The sequence below is a fragment of the Podarcis cretensis genome, assembly GCF_951804945.1.
Source record: "Podarcis cretensis genome assembly, chromosome: 15".
NCBI lineage: Eukaryota > Metazoa > Chordata > Lepidosauria > Squamata > Lacertidae > Podarcis > Podarcis cretensis.
The window spans coordinates 32,623,119-32,645,162 of record NC_137185.1 but is presented as its reverse complement, the minus strand read 5'-3'; the positions used below and the strand labels follow the sequence as shown (position 1 = coordinate 32,645,162).

Genomic DNA, 22,044 nt, shown 5'->3' with positions numbered 1-22,044 from the left:
TTCCCAGCAACTGGTGTTCAGAGGCTTCAGGTATGTCTGGGGAGCAGGAAACAATAATACATTATATATATATATATATATATATATATATATATATATATACATATACATATATATATATATATATATATATATATATATATATATGGATGCCTTGCTTTCAAAGATGTCTTGAGTTTAGGAGAAGTTCCCTTTTTTACTGCTGGGTTTAAACTTTCAGTGGGAGAGCTGGTAGTTTAAACCCTTTTTTTAAAAAAAGGTTTTTTTATTGAATTTTAGAAGGAGAACAAAACTTCATGAGACAAATGCACGAAAACCGAACTGAACCAAAGTTGGCATGGGATGTTACCTTCACAAGCAGAAATGATGAAACAGCTAATTCAGATATCTGTGATAAAATACAGACAGGAGAATACTGTCATAAGAAATGAGAAAGCCAAGAGGTGTGGTGCGCATGACTTGCAAGATACGCAGAAACATAAGCCCATAACTGAAACCATCAGAGGCTGAAATCCTTTGCGCTCTCTTTCTTTTTAGGCAAAAGTAATCTGTAGAAGCATCACAAATGCTAAGAACGAACTTCTGTGTACAAAAGCAGTAAATATCTGGCCTCATACAGACACAGGGGGTGTCTATACCATGCTGTACTTGTAAACTCTCAGGGACGTGGCAATGGACATGGCTGGACCAGAGAGATGTTTGGTCTGATGTCAGAAGGTGAACAATTGAATATGTGCCTATTAAGTACAACCTCCATTGTATAATTTTATGGCAAGAGCAGAATTCAGGTTGCGTGATCAAAGAACTAGGTCCCAGCAAGAAAGATGAGCTCCATGAACCTAATATCAGTCATAGTAAAGGTAAAGGTAAAGGTACCCCTGCCCGTACGGGCCAGTCTTGACAGACTCTGGGGTTGTGCGCCCATCTCACTTAAGAGGCCAGGGGCCAGCGCTGTCCGGAGACACTTCCGGGTCACGTGGCCAGCGTGACATCGCTGCTCTGGCGAGCCAGAGCCGCACACGGAAACGCCGTTTACCTTCCCGCTGGTAAGCGGTCCCTATTTATTTACTTGCACCCGGAGGTGCTTTCGAACTGCTAGGTTGGCAGGCGCTGGGACCGAGCAGCGGGAGCGCACCCCGCCGCAGGGATTCGAACCGCCGACCTTTCGATCAGCAAGCCCTAGGCGCTGAGGCTTTAACCCACAGCGCCACCTGCGTCCCAATATCAGTCATAAGAGGTTGCATTAAAACCATTCATGATTTTTTAAAAGAAAAATTACAAGTGACCTCCCTGCAAGAAATAATTTGGTGATCTGCTTACTGGCCCTACTCCATAACTCAGGGGTAGCCAACATGATGCCATCCAGATATTGTTGGACTACAAGTCCCATCAGCCTCAGTCAGAATAGCCAGCGATCAGGGTTGTTGGGAACTGTAGCCTGATCCTGCTGCACAATCCATCTAAAGCACAACTGAATCACTTTAACAGTCATGGCAAATCCTGGGAAAAGGAAGTTTGTTAAGGGTTCTGCGAATTGTAGCTCTGGGAGCTCCTTAGCAAACCACAGTTGCCAGGTTTCTTTGGGGGAAGCCATGGCTGTTAAAATGGTACCCAGGGTGCTTTAAATGGATGATGTGGATATGAACTTACTTAATAAGCAACTGGTCAATTTGCTTCTTTTCCACATCACATCCAGAGCTCACTAGTGAAAGCGCAAAGGCTTGGGTAGGTATACCATGATGCTTTCTGCTCTCTAGGTTCATGTTTTAAGGCACATTTGGGAGTATGGGGAGCAATTTCCAGGAAAAGAGATGAAACCGAGTTTCTCACAGTAACATTAAAAAAAAATCTATTAAAGCCATTTACACCCCACCTTGCCTCAATGAGCCCAAGGTGGCTAGCAAATAATAAATTAAAACAGCAACTTAAATCTTTTTCTTAATCAGTTTAGCAGCAATAAATACAACAGAGCAACCACAAAACCCTAATAATGAGAATAATGATAAAAAATATGGCAACCCTAAAAAATATTTTAACCCCATCAATGAAAACCACTTCAAAAATGCGTAATTTTTAATATATGCATTTCAATGCAAAATTTCCCCAGTTTACTCATTTTCTTACACTTGTGTTGGTTTGAGAACAGCATCAGAAAATTTAGAGACATTCAAAGGATTTACTGTGTTTCTTTTTACTGTGTTCACTTTTGGAAGTGTGAATTAAAATGCCAGCCAAACTGAAGTTCTTCCCATTCCTAGTTAGCACTCAACCATCTGAGCTCATTATTAGAGGAATTTTTGAAAGATACATAGACAGACAGATAAAACAAAAAGTATCAAGCTCTATCTCACAATTCTGGGCAGAAACCATCCCACCACATCAACCATTGTATTTTCCCCCCTGCTGAACAAAGAGTACTTTTGGAAAGTCTGGCAAGAATTGCTTAAATCTATTTTAAAGCTGTATACATTAGACAATGGAATCTCTCTTTTCCCCCCTGGTTGCATACTTTATATATTTTGTGCAGCCTTATAAAGTTAAAATTATTCATTTTTTCCACTTTAAAATCCCTTTATATATATTTTAAAGCAATGGCAATGACACGCAAGGTGCCTTTTACAGCACAGCACCATGGAAAATATATTCCTAACCAAGCAAGCTTTATTAATATTCGAATGCAGACATTTCAAATAAATTTCCTCTGACGGCATAGGCAATGCAGATTAATCTAACGTTTCTGCACAAGCCTTATGCACTGCAGGTTAGGTAAGAATAATATTGTGGCTTTCATTCCCCCCACCCCTAACCAAGGAAATCAGAGGACACAGATCCACCACACCTCAATTTTTTTATTTTTTTGCTGCATGTCAGTGGAGCTTCGTTCAAAAGCACGGGGAAGGGGGTAGCTCAAAATGATTTATGCACCATCTGCAAAAATAACCCCAAAGAAACAAATGGGGACTTCTATTCATCCCTAACTTGGTGCATGACGAAGTTTCCTGGGCAGGATTATTAACAGTGGCTGTTCACAAGAGCAGTTCACAACAAGTGTAGGTGGCAAGGTCTCCTGTTCTCCCTGCTCAGGTGCTGTACTTAATGACATCGCCAAGGCCCACCCCTAGGTCTGGTTTGGGCTAAGGAATACACCTGACCTGCAATCCTAGCTGAAATTGTCCTCAGGCTAAGGATTTTAGCCTTCTCCTTTGTTTTAATTCTTTAGCGTCTTTGCATTCTGTTGTTTTTAATAATTGGATAGCCAAATACTTCATACTCAGAATAGACCCACTGAAATCAATGGATTCAAGTTAATGATGATGATGATGATAATTTTTTATTACTTATACCCCACCCATCTCGCTGGGTTTCCCCAGCCACTCTGTGCAGCTTCCAACTGAATATTAAAAAGAATACAGCGTCAGACATTAAAAACTTCCCTAAACAGGGCCACCTTCAGTTGTCTTTTAAAAGTAAAATAGTTGTTTATCGCCTTGACATCTGGTGGGAGGGCATTCCACAGGGAGGCGCCACTACCGAGAAGGCCCTCTGCCTGGTTCCCTGTAACCTCACTTCTCGCAGCAAAGGAACCACCAGAAGGCCCTCGGCACTGGACCTCAGTGTCTGGGCTGGATGATGAGGGTGAAGACACTCCTTCTGGTATACAGGACAGAGGCCATTTCGGGCCTTAAAAGTCAGCACCAATACTTTGAATTGTTCTTGGAAACATACTGGGAGCCAATGAAGATCTTTCAGGACCGGTGTTATATGGTCTCGGTGGCCACTCCCAGTCACTAGTCTAGCTGTCTATTGATTCAATAGGTCTACTGTGAATACAATAATTGTTGGAGATAACCCTTGGCTTTTATGCCAGGACTGAGGAACCTCCAGCCCATGAGATAAGTACAACCCTCCAGACGCTCTCCAGGTCCTTCCCCTCCTTTACTCCACACTCCAGAGCTGGATGTAGGGCAGGAGACCAGTTCTGCCCCACCGAACACAGAGCCCAGGGGGCACTGCAGGGTGTTGCAGCTATGACATAGTGAACTGAGTAGAACAGAAGCCAAGAAGTGGGGAGGGAAAAGATTTTGGCCATGCCTGGGCACCACTGAAATTTGAAATATCAAAGTCTGCTCCAGCACACCTTTATGTGCTTTCATCTGGTGGAATGTTTTCTTGAACTTTGATGATTCCTCTTCTGTAAGCAGATTGAAAGATGTGGGGTGTAGAAACCTCTGGCTTTTGCATAGGTGGAATAGCATACTGTACAAAGATAAGAGTCATGTTGGCTGCTCCCCTTTCTTTCAAACCCTCAACCAGCCCTGGTATGCAGCCACTAAATCACTATTGAGCCAAACCCGCAATTGTGAGGTATGAGATTATGATGATGCTTCACCAGCTATTGCTGTTGGCTACAGACTATGTGTGATGTTACAAGAGAACATGGCAGCTGAGTGGATATTAAGGTGAACCTTTTCTTCTTCTCTGACAGCAAAAAAAGCAGGCAACAACTGCAACGTTGCCTTGACTTCTTACACTTGGAGAAGGTACATTGGCAGATGGATGCAGGGGCGGAGGAAGGGGGTGTGGTGGGGGTGGGTCACCCTGGGTGTCACCACTGAGGGGGGTGACAAACAAACTTGACATGAGCCAACAGTGTGACGCAGCAGCTAAAAAAGCCAATGCAATTCTGGGCTGCATCAATAGGAGTATAGCATCTAGATCAAGGGAAGTAATAGTGCCACTGTATTCTGCTCTGGTCAGACCTCACCTGGAGTACTGTGTCCAGTTCTGGGCACCACAGTTCAAGAAGGACACTGACAAACTGGAACGTGTCCAGAGGAGGGAAACCAAAATGGTCAAAGGCCTGGAAATGATGCCTTATGAGGGAGCTGGGCATGTTTAGCCTGGAGAAGAGGAGGTTAAGGGGTGATATGATAGCCATGTTCAAATATATAAAAGGATGTCACATAGAGGAGGGAGAAAGGTTGTTTTCTGCTGCTCCAGAGAAGCGGACACGGAGCAATGGTTCCAAACTACAAGAAAGAAGATTCCACCTAAACATTAGGAAGAACTTCCTGACAGTAAGAGCTGTTCGACAGTGGAATTTGCTGCCAAGGAGTGTGGTGGAGTCTCCTTCTTTGGAGGTCTTTAAGCAGAGGCTTGACAACCATATGTCTGGAGTGCTCTGATGGTGTTTCCTGCTTGGCAGGGGGTTGGACTCGAGGGCCCTTGTGGTCTCTTCCAACTCTATGATTCTATGATTTTATGATTCTATGAAAATGCCAGGCGGCATTCCCTGTGGGGCCTGCAGCATGCCTGTGCCACGCATTTCTCCTGGGAGTGACACGGTGGCTTGGTTGCCCGCAGGCTCTGCGCTGCCCCAAATGGTCTGCCCACTGCCTCCTCCTTAGTAGTAGAGCGACTGAGTGGGAAGAGGCAGGCAGACTCCTCGGAGGCTCCATGGAGTATCCTGCCCTGGCTGGCCCCACCCTGCGGGCAGCTGGCCCCACCCCCAAGGGTGGCTGGGCACACCCCTGGGCATGCGCACCAACCAGGCACCCATTGAGCTTGCTCTGCCCCTGGATGGATGGAGGCAATCTTCTGGCTAGAGGACGCTATAATGCAGGGTGGTCCAACCTCTTATACCAAGTGGGCCGCAAGAGTATTTCTATATGGAACCAGTGGGCCGCGCCGCACCCTTCCTTGTCACATGGAAGGAGGGGAGTGTGGCCAAAATATAACCCCTGCCCCAGCCCTCACACTGCCTTCCCAAAGCCAGATAAGGCACTGGGCTTTGGGAAGGCAGTGCGAGGTTCTGGCAGGGTTCTAGAATATCAGCAATGTCTAGGCAACACGATGACCATGTACATATGCAATAGACAATCTTTTATAGAACTCCTTCAAACCATAACTAGTCCAAAATGAAATCTTTAGTCTCTGAAAATCTTTAAATGAAGCGAGGTAAATGAGCAGTGACTACATTATTACATGAGCACTTTCCCACAGCATTTGATATTTTCATTTACATACAGCGGTGCCCCGCAAGACGAATGCCTCGCAAGACGAAAAACCCGCTAGACGAAAGGGTTTTCTGTTTTTCGAGGCGCTTCGCAAGACGAATTTCCCTATGGGCTTGCTTCGCAAGACGAAAACGTCTTGCGAGTCTTGCGATTTTTTTCGCCCCCCCTTTTTCTAAGCCACTAAGCCGCTAATAGCCGCTTAGCCACTTTGCCGCTAAGTCGCTAATAGCGCTAAGCCGCTAAGCCGCTAATAGGGTTGCTTCACAAGACGAAAAAAACGCAAGACGAAGAGACTCGCGGAACGGATTATTTTCGTCTTGTGAGGCACCACTGTACATTCATTTGAAATAAGATGGGTTTATGAAGCAATTCTATACATCCTCCCACCACGCTGACGAAGAATTCTACGAAACAGTAGTCAATATCCGGAATCACTGTTCAGTGTTGGACATCATATTTGCTGAATAGACAAAGCTTCACAGCTTGTTTTTCATCGTACAAAGTCTAATAACTCACTTCATTTAAAGATTTTCAGAGACTTTGAGACTAAAAATTTCATTTTGGACTTGTTATGGTTTGAAGGAATGCTATAAAAGATTGTCTATTGCGTATGTAGATGGTCATCGTGTTGCCTAGACATTGCTGAAATTCTTTTTGCAACACGGGGGTTTATTAGGGTCCTAGAATTGGCAGGGTCCGAGAACCCACCCACCTCCTTCTCAAAGCTGGGAAAGCACACACTAGGCTTTAGGAAGGAGGATGGATGACTCTGGGACCCTGTCACAGCCATCACTTCCTTCCCAAAGCCCAGTGCCTCTATTATCTGGATTGGGGAAGGCAGCACAAGGGCAGGGGTGGGGGCATCAGCTGCCCAAAAAGGCCTCAGGGGGCTGCATGTGGCCCTAGGTCCGCACACTGGACAACATTGCTGTAGAGTGATAATAAGTCAAGTTGACTCGCTGAGTGGGATCATAGCTTGAAGGCTATCCATGGTTGAAAGCTGGCTGGTGTCTAGTATGTATAGTGGAGATTGGGCCTAACTTAGGCTCATTCATTTCAATGGGTCTCCTCTGAGTAGAGCTTAGTTGGCTACAATCCACCCCACCCTCGACCATTGTATCCTCACAGCAGTCCTCTGAAGTAGACTCACCTGAGAGGTAGTGACGGACTCCATGATAACAATGCACAAAGTTTTCTTAAAAAAAACAATCAAACAGTATTTGGTAATATTTATTTATTTAGAAAACGTATAAACCGCTTGCTCAAAAATTAATTTTCCAAGTACAATTACATATATGTATAAACCGAACCCAAACCCACAAACTAACGAAAAACAAATATACATAAAACCCTCATTTTTTAAACAAGCAAATGAAAATTTAAAACAAATGCAACTAGATCATATGTCCAGACAGGCTTGATGGAAGAGAAAAGGTTTTTGGCAGGCTTCCAAAGCAGTTTAGCGAAGGTGTCTGCCTAATCTCCGCAGGCAAGGAGTTCTCAGAGCACAGGTGCTGCCGCCCTAAAGGAACTACTTCTCGCAAATGTAGACAAATAAAAGGTTTGTCTACATAAATATATTCCTAAAGGCTTCCTGCTCTCTTCTCATTTGGGCTGAGAGTCACATCCCCTTCGCCCCCCAACCCAATGGATTCAGCGCCTCTGATCTGCTCCCAGGTGTTGTACCTTGACTGTTTATTAAAATGCTGTTCCCATTTCACCCCCGGCAGCTGTCCTTACTTAGGAAAGAGCCTGCTCATTTTCAATTTTCCTTCTGCACCTCTCCTGGGTCTGACGCCATCACTCATTTATTGCATTTTTTTTAATCAACAGTTTACTCAGAGCTACAATCTCTGCTTCCCAACCCCCAATTCCATTGCGTGTTTTCTCTTTCCTTCTTCCTCCGCTTCATTTTCCTGGATTTGGAACAACTGTCTGTCCCCCTGAATGCTGAGTTTGTGTTTCTCATTAGGAAGCAAGGGGGGGGATGTATTTTCCTACTCCAAAGATTAACTACAGCCTAGTTTTCACAAAGAGCAGACTGCATAGTCAATCTTTGTCTGGACTGTACTACTTCACATTGGGAGGGGGGCTCATGTAACTAAATGCTTCTCCATACCCCCAACTCGCCTTCTTTCCTGAACACAGAAAACCAGACATCCGGGAGAAGGGTTTGTAGCCTAATCATCTTCCAGAAAGGTTAGTTTTCTGTGTATCAGACTCCTTTCCATGGGGAAACATTTTGTCATGTTTCCCCACCTCCACCTGCATTCTGAAGTGGTTCATTCCAAAGACTTAGGTTTACTTCCTTGGCTGCTGTTTGCAACAATCCCATGAGTCCCATTAGCGAATTGCTCCATTTGTGATTTCCCCTTCTCTTTTTAAATGAAACGTGTAGGCGTGACAATATCGCAGCTCTCTTATCGACCCAAAGTGTTACTATTCTGAGATTCAACACAGTTGTCAATTTCCTTAATGTTTTCATTTCTATTTGGCTGGAGGAGGCTGGCCCTACCATTAGGTAGCCACAATGAGGATGAGGCAGCTGCCTGGGTGGTGTTAGGGCGCATAGGTGAGGTGTTGCAGGACGGAGCTGTGTGTAAGTCATGGGGACCACTCCCTGTCTCCTAAGTTTACTTGCTACCCTCAGGTATAGTGTAAGATTGTGCCCCATCACTAGGGATGAAGTAAGAATCAGCTATTGATCCAGTACGGTCCCACCTGCACTATACATCTAAAGCAGGATCATACTGCTTTTAACTGTAATGGAATTGTAGTTTCTCACAGGTGCAGAGAATTGTTATGAAACACAGGAAGACACAAGATTTACCCACCCGGGAAGAATGGCAGATAAAGGTGATGGAGTTTATGGAGCTGGCGGAAATGACTGGCAGAATCTGAGACCAGGGAGAAGAGTCGGTAGAAGAAGATTGGAAGAAATTTAAAGACTATTTACAGAAATATTGTAAAATTAAGGAATGTTAGAAGGATGTTGGAATGAAGATATGTGGTTTTAGTAGTAATGTTATAAGGAGTATTTAAAGATAGATTATTAACAGATGAGAATGTAAAGTTATAATATATTAAGATAAATTAGTAAGATAAAAGTAAAAATGGAAAGGATTTGCTGAAATAACTAATTGAACTAGAATACAAAAAGGGAGGTGTGAGGAGGTCAGGGAAACAAGCAAATGAAAGTTAAGGCATTGAAAGGTTGACTTGTTTTTAATTTTTTTTACTTTTTTGTACTTTGTATTTTTTGTTTTTTTTTTACTTTTTCTGTTCTTATTCTTGTAACTTTTTTTTTTGAAACTTTAATAAATATTATTATATAAAAAAAGAATTGATGGAATTGATGAAACACATTTTCCCCTTCCAGAGCTGCAATTCTCAGAATTCCCTGAGACGAGGGATTGATTTTACTGTAAATCCACTCTGGGAAAGGAATAGGGGTCGCCTAATTACTCTCAACACCAGGGGTCAGCAACATTTTTCAGCCGTGGGCCGGTCCACCGTCCCTCAGACCATGTGGTGGGCCAGACTGTATTTTGAAAAAAATAATGAACAAATTCCTGTGCCCCACAAATAACCCAGAGATGCATTTTAAATAAAAGCACACATTCTACTCATGTAAAAACACCAGGCAGGCCCCACAAATAACCCAGAGATGCATTTTAAATAAAAGGACACATTCTACTCATGTAAAAACATGCTGATACCTGGACAGTCCGTGGGCTGGATTTAGAAGGCGATTGGGCTGCATCCGGCCCCCGGGCCTTAGGTTGCCTCCCCCTGCTCAACACTCTTAAGAAACTACAGTTGGAAAGAAGGTACAGTCCCTACCAGAGAAGATTAAACTGATGGATGATGCAGAAATGGCAAAATGGGTCAGACTGTGATGATGTGATCTGTGTTCCTGCTCCCTTTGCTGTCCAAGTAATTACCGCTGATAGGCAAATTCACAGCCCCTTCAAATAGGGGTCAGTCCTCTGTAAAGTAGGACTTAACCTGGAGTTCTCAAGCTAGGAGGGTATCAGTTTCATCACTGTGTCATAGTATACGTTGATAGAACAGTTATTGTTAATTAGCTGAATTTTACAGCCAATGGGAAGAACTATTGAAATCACTCTCACTGAATTAACAGATTAACAGTTTTACTTAATTATTTGTCAGTACTGTTTGGATATGAAAATTGGTTTTTAAAAATGGTTCTGTTTTTTGATAAATTGTCCCACTGAATAGCAACATTTCTCCAACATTTCTCTGATGAAAATCGAGACATAATAGATGATGATGATGATATTTATGCCCCACACATCTGAGTTGCCCCAGCCACTCTGGGCAGCTTTCAACATACATAAAAAAATAATAAAACATTAAACATTAAAAAAAAACCCTTCCCTATACAGGGCTGCCTTCAGATGTCTTCTAAAGATTGTATGTATATTGGTATCTGAAGAAGTGTGCATGCACATGAAAGCTTAAACCCAGAACAAACTTAGTTGGTCTCTAAGGAGCTACTGGACAATTTTTAAATTTTTATTTATTTATAAAGATTGTATAGTTATCTCCGTGGCTCAAGGGTAGCATAACTCCATACCCTCCAACATTTCTCCAATCAAAACAGAGACATCCTAAGGAAAACTGTGACATTCTGGGATCAAATCAGAAACTGGGATAGCTCCTGTAAATCTGGGACTGTCCCTAGAAAATAGGGACACTTGGAGGGTCTGCTATCATTTTGATATTTTACATTCATACTCACCACTCACCCTGATTTTCCTGTTAGCTGCCTTGGGCTTCCCTTGGGAAGGAAAAACAGGCTGCAATCTGCAAACAAAATGGAAATACAGAAAGCTACCCGAGCATACGGCCAGGAGGTTATCTTGTGATTTGCTGAACCACACACCTTGTCAACTTGCTTCCATTTTGTTAACCAAATGATAACCCTGCTTTTAGTTTGGGATGCTTTGCGCTCTCTCTCTCTCTCTCTCTCTCTCTCTCTCTCTCTCTCTCTCTCATTTTTTGCTTTTCCTCTCCTGCAAGGAAGTGACTCACTGCTCCCAGCTGGGAGCCACAGAAATTGGACACTTCCCTTCCAAAAGGCCTCCATCTTCTTATGCGCTTCAGGGGACTATATAGCAGCTGCACCCCTATATAAGACTCTAGAGGGAAAACGGGAAGAATGTGCATTTTTTTAAAAGGAGATATCTTTGTCCTGTTAAATCAATGCACTTGGAATAAAATGTGTCATTCCCCCCCCCCCGCCACATCTCCAAAAAAAGAAAGAAGCCCGCAATAAAGTTCTGTCCTTCTTTTTTCCTGTATGCAACAACAGCAGCAAGGATACTCATCGCCAAGCACTGGAAAACCCGAGATCTACCCACACTGGAAGAATGGCAGATGCAACTGATAGACTATATGGAATTGGCTGAGATGACCGGCAGAATCCGAGACCTGGGAGAGGAGAAATTTAGGATTTATTTACAAAAACACTGTAATTTGGTTGAATGTTAAGAAGGATGCCAGATCATAAATAATTGAGCACCACTAAATTAGACGTAATCTGGATGATAAGTGAGATTGAGGAAAATATAAACCTTTTGGAGAATTATTAGATTAAATTAAATGAATGAGATTTAAGAATGTAAACAAGATGATAAATTGCTGGAAAAAGTTTTACAATGATGCAAGTGGGAGCGGGACACGTGAGGAAGTCCAAAGAAGCTTTGAAAATATGTTATGATACATGTCATATTGTTTATTATTTTTGCATTTTGTATTTAAAAAATCTCAATAAATATTTATAAAAAAAAGAAGAAGCCCGCAATAAAATACCACAAAGGCCAAGAGCTGGAACTCCAAAACCATGCTATTTTTGATTTAACGCTGTCCCAGCTGCCTCCTTGCACATTCATGGCAGCTTATTATGACACATCTGGAGGACTGTTGTGAGAGCCGGTCATTCTGTGACTAAACAGGGGCTTAGCAGGCTGAACCCATTTACACAAAGAATAACAGAGGGTTTGTATCTGAGCCAGTGAGATATCTACCCAAGCTTCACGCCATTAATTAACAAATGGAATAAGTCATTTCAGGCGCACAGGCGCACAGGTCGTTGGTTTGCCCTCTAGTGGCAACTGTGACAGTTTCATATTTCTTACTGCAGGAAATACATGCCACATTATATTACCCAGAATTCTTAGGACAGGAAGTCAGGTATGCCTATGTGGGAAATGCAGCAAAATGAAGCCATGTGTGTTACTATCCATGTCGGTGTTGGTACTGATACTTTATGTATATCAGTGCACTAGCGCTACATGATATAGCTTGTGATTGCCAGGCCACTGGGTTTGGAAAAGAAGGGGTGCACTTTCCTTAGGAATACAGCTTCTATGGGGAGGTTTTGAAAGGTTAGGCATGTATCCAATGCACATCCAACCTGCATGCTTTAAGTACTCCATTGATATTGCCATCCTGGAATTTATGCAACAAATTGGAATTCAGCTATGCTCACCACTATACCACCAACACTATGCAACAGATTGTATCAATTGCTGGTTCTGTATGGGCCTGAAGTCTGCAGAGTGGGATTTATAATGTGTGCACCATCACAGCTAGGCTGGAGCTATAGGCAGACATAACCAAATCCGGACTTGGAAACTGTGTTCTCAGACACAAGAGTTTCTGAGGTTGAGGTAGGGTGGCCACTTTTCACAAAGCCTCCCTTGGGAGGCAATGGAAGAGTGTGCCTTCTGGGGTCAGACCAAACCGCTGGAGAGTGCCTGTTGTGGCTGTAGAGACCAGTACAGTAGAGAGATGGTTTATTGCAGGTGGGGCAGATGAAGGCATCTGGTTTTGCTGCTACAGGTACTACAATTACAAAGATAAATTTAGAAATAAAGATGCATGTCATCATGGTGAGGAGGAGGACTGTGAGCAGGTAACCCTTGTTCCTGCTCAGTCTGCTGCCCAGGTGCTCACCACTGATGGACAGTTTAAAGGCCTGTCCTTTTTACGTATGTATGAAAAGAGGGATGTTCTATTCTACACAAGGAAGCTTCTCCCATGTTTGATCTTGCCACACACATCGATGTCATATACACAGATACACCTGTCACCATGAGCCAATTACAACCTCTCTGCCTCACCTACCTCATGGGATGGGTGTAAAGAAAAAAATGTGTGACGGAAGGGATCATGTACAAGACCTCCCACAGATAAATGGAATGAAATAAAATTTTAGCTGTAAGTTGCTTTGAGTCAGGGAGACTCAAATAATAGAAGAAGAAGAAGAAGAAGAAGAAGAAGAAGAAGAAGAAGGAACTGTGAGAATGATCAGGAACATACCAGACAGTAAATCATACTGAACTCAGTGGGACCTAGTTCTGAGTAAAAATACTTCAGATTGCAGTGTACAGCTGCCCAGTCTTTACCCAGTTACCTGGGATTAAGCTTCATTGAATACAGTGGGACTTCTGAGTAGACAGAGCAAGGCTCCATTTACAATAAAGCAGGCATGTTCAACAGGTAGATCACTGGACGTCTGTGGTAGATCACTGGTATCTTCCCCCCAAAGAAGCTAAAAAAGTTTGGCTCCCTTAAAAAAACCTTAACATATGCATATGCACCCCTAAAACACGTCACTATCCTCTTCCCTAAAAAAGCTCAACAACTTTTACCTGAAGCCCCAAAAAGGGGGTAGATCACTGTGTTTTTAACTCTGTGAGTAGATCTCAGTCTCTTGGAAGTTGGCCACCCCTGCAATAAAGGAATCAAAACTCCCCATGTTTCCTAAGAAATGGCTAGCCGCAGAAATATTGCAATTAAAGAATTGGTGACCTTTTCCTCCGAAATTATAGGAAGGACTTTGTGTGCCAGCTTCATCGTTTCCTTCATTTGGTGGAGGAATTATATTTTCCATGTAAACAGGACTCCGTTGTTGCACCTAAACACACAATCCTCATCTGTCCTCCATGCATCATCCCAAGTCCACATCTAACACTTTTGAATGGGGCTCAAATCTTGAGAGAACATGCTCTGGCACTATTCTGTGTATGGCTCTCTTCCCAATGACGACTTAGAAGAGGAGAGGACTTCTCCAAGAAGACAATTACAAGTTGAGAGGAAAATCCTTTTGTATTACAGGAACTGATGTCTCTTCCTCCAAAAGATCCAGACTGTATGAACTCTTGCCAAATAACAGGTTCTGCCTTTGGGAGGAAGCAATATCTTCCTTTAAAAATAATCATGAAAGAAGCTGCTTTCATTTGAGGAAACACACGTGAGCTTGTCCCTGGCCAACAAGGAGCCTTGAAAATGAGTGCTGCTCTAATGAGGCTTTCATGAGCCCAGAACGTTTCATTGCTTTCTTGAAGAACAGTCATCTTTTAAACCAGGGACTGGGAACCTGCGGCACTCCAGTTATCAGACTCCACCCCCTCATCAGTCCTAACCAGCATTGCCAATAGTAAGAGATGATGGGAGTTGAAGGCCAACCATATTTGGAGGACCGTAGTTTCCCCATCACTGAGCTAAACACAACCATGTTTTGAAAGAGTCAAAGCAACTGACTGGGTGGATCTTGGTGCATCTTAAAAAAATATTGTCTGTTCTTTACCACGTGACAAATCAAAGTTTCCTTGTGATTCTGTAGAATCTTTGAGCTTATATGAATGTCTTTTACCAGACCTTCTACACGAATGAGTAGGTGTGAGGTGAAATTCTCCTCATTGCTTGGCAGACAGAATGGAGAATAAACAACTGAATCACCCTAAAGTTAAGACTGTTCAGCCCCAGATTATTCGGACTTTTGTATGGGCTCATGAAAGGAGGCTTCAGAGGACAAGTTTTCTGGAGAGAGTGCTGGAATGGGATTCTCTTACTAACACAACAATACTTTTACAATAAAAGTTCTTGCTTTCTCTAATTTGAGTTCAAAACCAAACCAAACCTGACTAGGCCTCATCAAGATAACATGTTGGTTCCATATTAGCTTGAAATGACAACTGGGATAGTTGGAAGTATGGATCTGTCCTATCATCTAGAATTGGACATCACAGCCTTGTTTCCTGCCTCTCACTCCAAATAGTTTCCGATTGCCCTGGGACATCTCCGACCTCTCTGCCTCTTATTACCGGCCTGACAGAAAGGCATGTGTTTCATCTCAGACTTGCAAGAACTTTGTCTCAAATTGGAGCCAGAGTTGAGCTATTAGCATAAAGTTCATGCATTTTTGGCTCATAGGAACGTGGATGGTGGTAGAAGGAGCAGAACTAAGCCAGAAGGATTTTAACCATGAGCAAAGGGGGAGGGAGAGTGAATTCTACACTCCATTAGTGAAAATCCTACTTCAATCCCAGACTCTAGTAACAAATCTCTCCTGAGCTTCTGAAATCTGAAAAGTAAACCCATTCTGGTTCATAATTATAACCCACCTTGCACAGATGCCTCTGAAGTGATATTGGTGGACTACTGATGGCTTGAGATGTAGATTTCACTTTTAAGAGTGTTATATGTTGTACCAAGGATTTCTCTAAAGTTGGGGTGGCCAGTGGGGTGCCCTCCAAGTCCCATCATCCCCAGAGACAGTGAGATTTGTACTACAGCAACATCTGGAGGGCGACTTGTTGGCTATCCTTGTACTAAGTTTTGAGAGAGATGAACTTCTCATAATATGAGCAGATAAGTCAATGTGGGGGAAAACCATCACTTGCTTTGTTGTGGTTGCTACAAGGTCAACCACTGGAAGATATTCCTCAAGCAATCTTTTCTTAGCAACAGTAGCAGCAATACAGGAAGGTGAACAGGAAGCACCTTGAACAACAGGCACCCTGACAAAAATAGTAACCTAGTTCTTCTTGAAACCCATGGGAGATGCTTTGTCCAGGGGGCATCAAAAACCTGGATCTGTCACTGTATTGTAAAAGGAAGGAAGTGGGTCTTAGTCAACCTACTGCTCTTGAATACGGATTATTGGTGGTTGCATGGAATGGTCCAGCTGAACAACTTGTTCTTCATACAGTTGAGTAGGATGATGTCACAATGATAGCCACATAAGAGGATTTGACCAACACAATGCTGTTACTGAGAGCAACATGAATGAAGATGCACATCTGTTTTCACAAAGTGCTGAAAAATAGCTGGAAATGGAAAGTGTTTGGGGCCATCGCTGAAAATGTTCACAGAGTTCTGTGAATTCATTTGACAGCCTGAAACGATGGACTCCTCAAACCCATCAGGGATGAGTGTAGGAAATTTAATGGAGGTAGTGGGTGGGTTGAAAGAGGAGATGGAGCTTGCTACTTTTCCCACTCCTTAACAAATAGAAGCAATAGTAAAAAAGCAGATGCAAATTGATTTGATATCTGTTATTTCTTTTACAGAGTTAAAGAGAGGAAGGGTTTTGAGCCTGTTAAGAGTCTTCTGCTTGCATTCCAGACACTGCTGTTGATAGACAGCTAGCAATATATTCCTTTTTATTTCCAATATAACCTTCTCTCTGCTGGACAGGAATGCTGACTGGCTGACGAAGGAAGGTGCTTTCATGGTTACTGTTTTCATGGAGACCCTATATCACTGCAAATTTCTCAAACAGACTTTGATGTTAACCAGAACCTTGAAGATTGTCTGCAGCAGATGCTGCTCAGCTATAAGCTACCAGTAGGATTCTGTGCTGAGGATCACTACATGTGCCCCACCAAGCTGCTATCCCAAATAGAACATGGGTAGTAGGTTTGCCAGTCCTCTTCAGACTGAGGGCAGAATCTAGGCTGAGACCAGGAGCCAAAGGGCAGAGCAGAGACTGGTGTCATTTGATGCAACTGTTTTCATGGATATCTCAGGGCTCTCCTTACTGGTCTCCAGTGCAGAATCATTCCCCTCATTTTTGTATGCTTTAAAAACAGATTTATTATGGTGGGTTTTGACTCTTGGTTTATTTGGGATTGTGTTCAGCTAAGGGTTAGGCACGGTGCAATTTTTCTAGAAAAAGAGGTGTCAGAGCTCACCACGAATTTCTCCCTTGTTCTATTAGAATGGCAATGGCACCCACCTGAGAGGTACCGGAGCTGAGATCCTGTGAGCTCTGGCTGAAAAAAGAAGAAGTCCTGGTTAGGCAGATCATCTCATTAGCACAAGGAATTCTCCTTGCGTAATGGAACAGTCTCCTCCTCTCCTCCCCCACCATGCACCCCCTAAATCTGAGTTCCCCAAACCATCCTGAACAGATTTGGGTAGTGCATGGGAAATGCATGGGGGGCAAAGGGGGAAATCCCATTGTGTTAATCCTTGCGCTAGCACAACTATTCAGTTTAATATCACCCTTGATGTTTACCTCTTGGTGACTTTTTCCAAGAAAGAAAGGCCAGAAAAACATGCTCAAAATCAGGGAAAGATGCCTTGGCAGTGGAAAAATAGTTTTCTCCTTGCTTCTCCTTCCCAAGATCTGCAGTGTTCACTGCCAGAAGAAGCATTTCTCCAAATAACAGTTGCTGGGAATCACAAGTGGGGAGGGTATGTTGACTCTGGTCCTGTCTGCAGAGGCATCTGGTTGGCCATGGTGAGAACAGGGTTCTGGACTAGACGCGCCTTTGGCCTGATCCAGCAGGGCTCTTCTTAACAACCGTGGACATGGGAAACTCCTGTGCTTGCTTGTGGGGGCTGCCTGCCCGTGAAAAGTGCTCTGTTCTGCGCCAAGCGAAGGGGCTTCTGACAGCAAAGTAAACGGTGTCAGGCTGAGTTTACACAGCACCAAATCAGCAGCTCTTTAGTATGTTTATCATTTCCTTCCCACTGAGTTAGCAGAGAGTCACTGAACCATGGGAGATCCTCTTCACACTTCATATACAGAAATGCTCAGCTTTTGCTATGCCATTCGCCTCCTTTGATTGAATCCAGGAGGGCAGAGCAGCCGGATTAGGGCAATCCAGTGTCAGAGGCGAGATTTGGGAAATGATTTTGCAGAAACCCCCAAATCAACAGATTAGACTCAGCAAGAGGATTGGAGGGGCCGATCAATTATGGATATAATACTGTAATAATAGAATAATTAAATTTATATGCTGTTTATATGCCAAAAAGGCTTATAAAGCAGTTCTAAGTTCCCCTGTCTTCAGATCCAGGTCTCGTTTTTGTTACAATTTAGGATGGCCTTCCTCAACAAGGTGCCCTCCTGATGTTTTGGGACTCCAGTTCCCATAGTCCCAACCAGCATTGCAAATCTCAGGGATACTTGGAGCTGTAGTCCATAAGGGCAGTAGATTGTGAGAGGCAGGGAGTATGACTTGACAGGCTGACATCCAAATGTGGCTGGTGAAGCAACTCATTTTAGGTTATCGTGCCTATTGGTCTATCCTAAATGAATCATGATCTATTGTTCTGACATCCACATGACACTTAACAAAGAGCAGGTATGACATACTCTCCTCCAAAGAGGCTTACAATCTGAAAACAAACACAGGGAAACCATAGAGGAGGCGTCCTCCAGATGTTGTCAGACTACAACACCCATCACCTCTGGCCATGCTGGCTGGGGCTGATGGGTGTTGTAATCCAACAACATCTGGAGAGCCCAACATTGACCACCCCTGTGAGAGGCGAAATGGAGACATGGGTAGGCAGGAGATGTGGTTATTTCAATTACCCATACTTTGGCTTAGTTACAGCAAGGTACAGGGACCAAGGGGAATGGCCCAAAGCCTTCCTGGAAAAGATGAGCTTTAGGAGGAGCTTAAAAGGAAATGGGGTGGTCATATCAAGAGATCTGGGAGACAGGTCTAGGCATAAGGGGCAGCAATAGAAAACGGGTGGGGTCATTTCAGGGAGTAAGACTCAGGATTTCCCATGTTCGTCTATCATTGAAAACAGAAGAATGGATTTTGGTACCCTCCCTGTAATGTCCCTCATGAGTCATTGATTTGGGGTTGATGGTTTGACTTAGTTTTCTTTTTACTGTTTCTATTATGTTGGATTTTTTTTATGCTGTAACTTGCCCTGGACCTTTTTTGTGAAGGTCACGTAAGAAATACAAATAATAGGAACAAAAATAAACAAATGGCACACCTCCTCCCAATATCAGCTTGAAGACCGTGGCTCAGTTTGCCTTCCAAGACTTGCTCTGGCGAAGGGACCTTGGAACAATTTCAGCGTTTCAACCTGAGGTACCGCTTTCTAAATTGTTAACAAATTTCTTGTTGTGCCATAAAGCTTTCACGGGCTAGAGTCTGCCTCCTCAGATGAACAAAGTGAGCACCCCAATTTGGGTAAACGCCTGGCTGAAGCAGACCCTCAAGCACATGCCGTGATACACGTGCAAGTCTTTGAGGTGCCACAAGACTTTGTTGTTACTGCTGCTGCGGTAGAAAAACACGGCTACTACCCCTCTGGAAATTCGAAATTGTCAGCCTTGACTGATGGGGGAATCTGGGAGGCTGTACACAGAACACGACAGAAGAACTTGTTTGCAACAGACCCCGGTGGCGGGAGCACGACTGTTCTGACATCCAGTTGGCTGCAACAAGCCAGGTTTGCTTGGCCTTGTACTCTGATTTAATAAACTCTGAAAGGGTTGGGTTGTTGTTTTTGCATCAAAAACCCTCTTGATCTCCCATAGCAGGCTTCCCCGTCTTCCTTTCAGAGCCAGGGGACTGGAAAGGAACTGTGTGTGTGTGTGTGTGTGTGTGTGTGTGTGTGTGTGTTTGTAAGGGGGGAGCCCTCCTCAGTGAATAACAAGAGCAGAGAAAGAAGCGCCGGAGGGTTTTACTATGAATTTTTGATGAACAGAAGGAGAAACTGCCCCCTTCAAGTAGAGCTGGGTGCAATGTCAATAGTGTTGGTTTAAGTAATTTAGCATGGTTCAGTGGCTTTCTGAGAGCGTCTTGTATTCAGCCTGGGCCTCTCTAACAAGTCTCTTTTGCTCTGGGCTCCCTCATGCCAAAGCCCTTAACAATAGTCGCTTTCAGGGCCTGGCAGTCTATGGAGTTCTTGTCTTTTCTGTATCCTAACCCCGCCGAGTCCGCCAAAGTGGGAGTTCAGCTTGAAGCAGGCCCGTCCCTTGTGCTCTCCCGCTTGGCGGTGGCAAAAACTAATGGCCCTTTTAAGAGAGGACAGGTCAAGTTTACTCCCAGACAGGGCTAACCTCAGCTGTTTCCCTCCCCTCCCCTTCCTTCCACCAAACGCACGCACACTTCGCTGCTCCCGACTTCATTATTGCTGGGAATTAACTTGCAGCTATTCTCTGTCAGGGTGGCCAATGGGAGAGCAAAAGCATCAGGTACCCTGGACACCGTAAGCACCGGCTTTCTCACTTGCTGGCCCTGACCAGGAGGCTTGAGCAAAGTCAGGCAGAGGAGAGGGTATCTAGATAACACATGCATACAGACCTATGTGCACAGCATGCACGACTCAGCTTAGAGAATCTGATCGGTGCATTTGTTAAGAGAACAGAGTAGCTTAATACCAGGGATGGAGGAATCTCTCCATTCTGGTTCCTCCTCGTCTGCTGTTTTTTACAACCTTGAATCCAGCTCGCCCATTTCTGCATCAATTTGTGTTTTTAAAAAAATCTCCATATTTCAGCGACAATTCAGTTTTTTATGTGCATCTGCCCTATGCATGTTTGTACATGGTTTCGTCTAGTACTGTATATGTATTCCTGAAAGCAATTTGGGGCTTATCCACACTTCCCCCTGGAAAAGCACCACCAATAGTGCTCCCGGTGGCGCTGTGGGTTAAAGCCTCAGCGCCTAGGACTTGCCGATCGAAAGGTCGGCGGTTCGAATCCCTGCGGCGGGGTGCGCTCCCGCTGCTCGGTCCCAGCGCCTGCCAACCTAGCAGTTCGAAAGCACCTCCGGGTGCAAGTAGATAAATAGGGACCGCTTACCAGCGGGAAGGTAAACGGCGTTTCCGTGCGCGACTCTGGCTCGCCAGAGCAGCGATGTCACGCTGGCCACATGACCCGGAAGTGTCTCCGGACAGCGCTGGCCCCTGGCCTCTTAAGTGAGATGGGCGCACAACCCCAGAGTCTGTCAAGACTGGCCCGTATGGGCAGGGGTACCTTTACCTTTACCTTTAGATGATCTCAGTGGTGGGCTTGGGACATGCTGGACAAAGTGGTCCTTAAGGTATCGGGTCTAAGTTTTTCAGGGCTTTGTACACTGCTACAAGAACCTTGAACCTTGCTTGGTAGGAGGTGGGAAGCCCATCCTAACCTTTTAATGCCACTGTCATGTGTTGGAGGTCCTCTGTTCCCATCACCAGTCTAGCCACAACATTCTGCTCTAGCTGAAACTTCCAGACTGGACCCAGGGGCATCCCCAATGAGCTCCGGAAGCTGAATGCAGAGCTGCTGTGCTCACACAGCTGGTGCTGCTGGGGCTCCTTACATAAGAAGTCTGCAGGATCAGGCCATCTCATTTCTCTCATGCTTGAGAAATTGGAGGTTTGCAGATTTCAGCATGAACTGGTCTGATCCACACCACAGGTTCCACACTTTCCAAATTGGGGGGGAAAGGCCATTTAAATAATGCAATAAATTGATGGCCTGGTGAAGATTAAACACCTTCATCTGAGAATCATGATAGCGTCATTTTTTAAAAAAGAGCAGCTGTCACTGTAAGTTGCTCTGTTCTCTTTCTACACCGCCCCCCCTCCTTTTTCCAGGCTACGCAAGATAAAGCTCAGGCAAGGGAGCAATTAGGCTACAGACAAAAGCCATGAACATTTTTAGACTAAATTATTTGCTGGGGTGGGGGGGGGCAAGCAAACCGGGATTTCAAACTAATGAGAGACTTTCCCTACCCTTTGGCAGCCAGTATGGCTGCTTTGCACATGACCCTTTGACCTTGTGAAGTCCAAAGGACTCCTAGATGCCCTTCCCCTAAGATTACGAGCAGCTTGGCCTGAAATCATTAGGGGAATTTTCCCAGCCACGTTGAAGAGCACCTGCCAACAATTAGAGGATCTATCTCCATTCTGTTCCATACATCTCTTCCTTCAGATGCCCCCCTCACTTTCATCTTTCAACCAA

The 22,044-nt window shown here is 44.1% G+C and overlaps 2 long non-coding RNA genes across 2 annotated transcripts; one reads left to right on the top strand and one right to left on the bottom strand.

Moving 5' to 3' along the window:
* The first annotated feature begins 7,047 nt into the window (after positions 1 to 7,047).
* Positions 7,048 to 19,585, top strand: LOC307203977. Its single transcript, XR_013833410.1, has 2 exons — positions 7,048 to 8,594; positions 19,238 to 19,585. It is a non-coding gene; the product is annotated as an uncharacterized lncRNA (long non-coding RNA).
* Positions 13,907 to 16,519, bottom strand: LOC307203978. The gene is made up of 2 exons (XR_013833411.1): positions 15,455 to 16,519; positions 13,907 to 14,230 (listed from the first exon to the last, which is right to left on the bottom strand). It is a non-coding gene; the product is annotated as an uncharacterized lncRNA (long non-coding RNA).
* Positions 19,586 to 22,044: the final 2,459 nt, after the last annotated feature.